A 3,048-nucleotide genomic window follows, 5' to 3' on the forward strand; every position below is an offset into this window, starting at 1 on the left:
TTTTCTGCCAGCACAATTCAAGCACAATGTTTTCATGTATATATCACTCGAAAAAAATCATGTTCTGACATACCTCCCATACAAATTTTTGGAAAAACGGCATTTTTTCGACTTTGGACGAATTGTGCTAGATGGTTTCGCGTCAGAACCCCATAAAAGTATGTATTTTCTGCCAGCACAATTCAAGCACAATGTTTTCATGTATATATCACCCGAAAAAAATCATGTTCTGACATACCTCCTATACAAATTTTTGGAAAAACAGCGATTTTTCGACTTTCGACGAATTGTGCTCGTCACTCAGATGAGCACAATTCCTGGGAGCAATTGCATTCGCCAGCACAATTCGAGCACAATTTTTTACATATATAGGTTTGCCAGCACAATTCCAGGGTGGCGCTGATGACACGCACCTATCTTTTTCTATTTTTTTTTAGCATTTCAAGTGACTACGATCTTTCGGAGAGAGTTTTTTTCCACTTTTTTGTCTTTAGAGAATGTATCAACTTTTTATGATTAAGCATTGTGTTGTGTTTTTTCTCTCTTGTTTATTTACAGATGAAACTGAACACTTTAAGTGATTGAAAATTAAATTGAAAAACATTGAGCTAAAAAAACATCACCAACTTGTTTATTAACCGAAGATTTAATGTATCACATTCAAAGGTTAAACCACGCATATCCGAAATCAGAGTAATACATATGGTATCAATATTCATAGATCCCTTAACCCTATTTCGTTTGTGAATGTGACGGCTAATTCATGTTTTCCAATGTCGTATTCGATGAAAATAAGCAACTGAAACCGGTTCAACTTCATTCATTTCGTATCCATTATCCTGGCTCGAATTGAATTATTGGTTTAGTTTATTAATTTTTTATGCATTTTTTTTCTGTTCGAGTAGCATGTGTATGTGTACATTAGGTTCACTCTATTTTAGTCAATTTGCTTCTAAAAAGCATCGAATCTATTTCAATGTGACAGGCATACATGATACCACAACACTGTTTTTCATTAGAATGCCTACTAATAAGAGTGAAAGGGGTCAAATCAACTAATATCTTTATATGTTCTGCTAATAGAATCTTCATTAAATTTGAATGAGGAATATGTTTTGATGTTATGAACTTTGAACCAGTCTGCCTTTAATTTCTCCGAATATTCGCATTTTCCATCGGACCTCTTTCATCGTACATTTCCATTATCGTGGAATTTGATTGGTGTAATTACCGTGACAATATCGTTCGAGTGGTCATTTTAACGAAAAATGGCAATTAGATTCAAAAACTTTTTGACGGTACTTAATGAAGCTATTTCTAATTTACGTGACATTCATATCGGTCCACCTGTCAACAAAACATGGCTAGCATAAATAGAAACCATCGGAACATTGAAATGACGACCGATAAAAACGTGTTGGTAAAAAAACCCACAAACAAGCGGTTTCAACGGTGTAAATGGTCAAGCGTACTTTTTTTCTGCTGTTGAAAAAACCACATGAGCGAACGATAAGTGCAATTAAAACTGATGCACAAGTGTTAAATCAACACTTTGTAGGCTTTAATTAATGCCATGCTACACGTCTGTTGTATACAATATGTCTTTATTTCATAGTACACACGTATATGATAGTTCAATGAATCACGGTGTCGCGAATACACTTCAAATCTACTCAATTCATCAATTAGCCCAAACAACTTGATTCATGTGTGTACACATTATAACAGTCGGTTGCGTGGGTGACGCTTTTAAAATGCATACTCAATTATTCAAAATACTGAATATTCCGCATGACACATATTCCGTCGTATTATTCGTCGACCGCAACGCATATCAAAACTAACAATTGACTCGAAATTCATGTAACCACAGTAAATTGTTTACAATAAGATTACTTGTTTGTAGCGGTTTACAGCACTTGATTATGATGAATACAATATGCGAATATGAAGTGGTTTGCGCCTCACATTGACTAGCAAAATGTCATGTTTTAGAACGATTTGTCATATTTAGAAATGAGACGAAGCGAATTGTCGAAAATTCTAGGGACGGAGAAAGTACAGGTTTTTTTTTATTGGAAAGACACTTAAACAGTGAAACATGTGCTGCATTTAATGAACACAAAATCAAATTGTCTGTTGAAGTTCGAGTAAACGCCTTGAAGAAAACATTTTTTGATTGCTGCAGGTTTGAGCTACAGAAGAAAGTTAACCAAATTCAAAGCAAATAGCTTAATGAAATCTACGTTTTACTTTTGGGCCTTTTCAACGAATCTTCGTGCAATAATTCTTTCTGTACCTTCTTTGTGTGTGACTCCGGCCAATGTAGATTCATCCAGGTTGTTGGTTAGTGGAAATTTTCGCGCATCATTAGTGCATGGTGTTTTCGATTTAAATGCTGTAGAAAATGAGCGTTCAAATGATGTGTCGCAAATGATTAGAGAGACGACACTTTAGTGCGCTTTTGTTTATTCGCATAAATTTACTTGTTTATGAATTTTTTACGCAAATTTCGACCACAGATAAAATTTTTATGCAACGATAACATGAGCGCACCACAAAGGTGCGATGCGGCGGCCAATGTTCTTTGCTCTGGTTGTACCATACAGCACAAAATTGACGCCAGTAGACATAAAACCGAATGAGAAAATGGTTTGCATAACAAATTACACAACATGGAGAGAGAGAGAGAAAGATGGAGTAAGAGACAGAGAAAGAGGAAAAAAAATATGATAAAAACGCATTTGCATACATAATCGATGCTATTTGAGAATGAGATGAAGGACGACACAAACGGCAAATATCCGCTTCGAAATATTAGCGCAAAGCATTAAACTAGACGAAAGTAATTTGACTTTTAAAAATGGTCTTTGGAGACGCGTTTTTGATTGTGAACCACTTTGTCATCGTTGACATATCACAAAAATGTTACTTGCTAGCAACAAAAAAATATGCTTCATTTTGCATCTGATCCCACGGCGTATTCTTCACAAATATTATATACAATTGTGTGTTTCACTCATCATTTCTTAAACTGTCTTATCATCT

Source organism: Contarinia nasturtii, unplaced genomic scaffold, assembly GCF_009176525.2.
Source record: "Contarinia nasturtii isolate CC-2019 unplaced genomic scaffold, AAFC_CNas_1.1 Cnas_scaffold_1037, whole genome shotgun sequence".
Lineage (NCBI taxonomy): Eukaryota > Metazoa > Arthropoda > Insecta > Diptera > Cecidomyiidae > Contarinia > Contarinia nasturtii.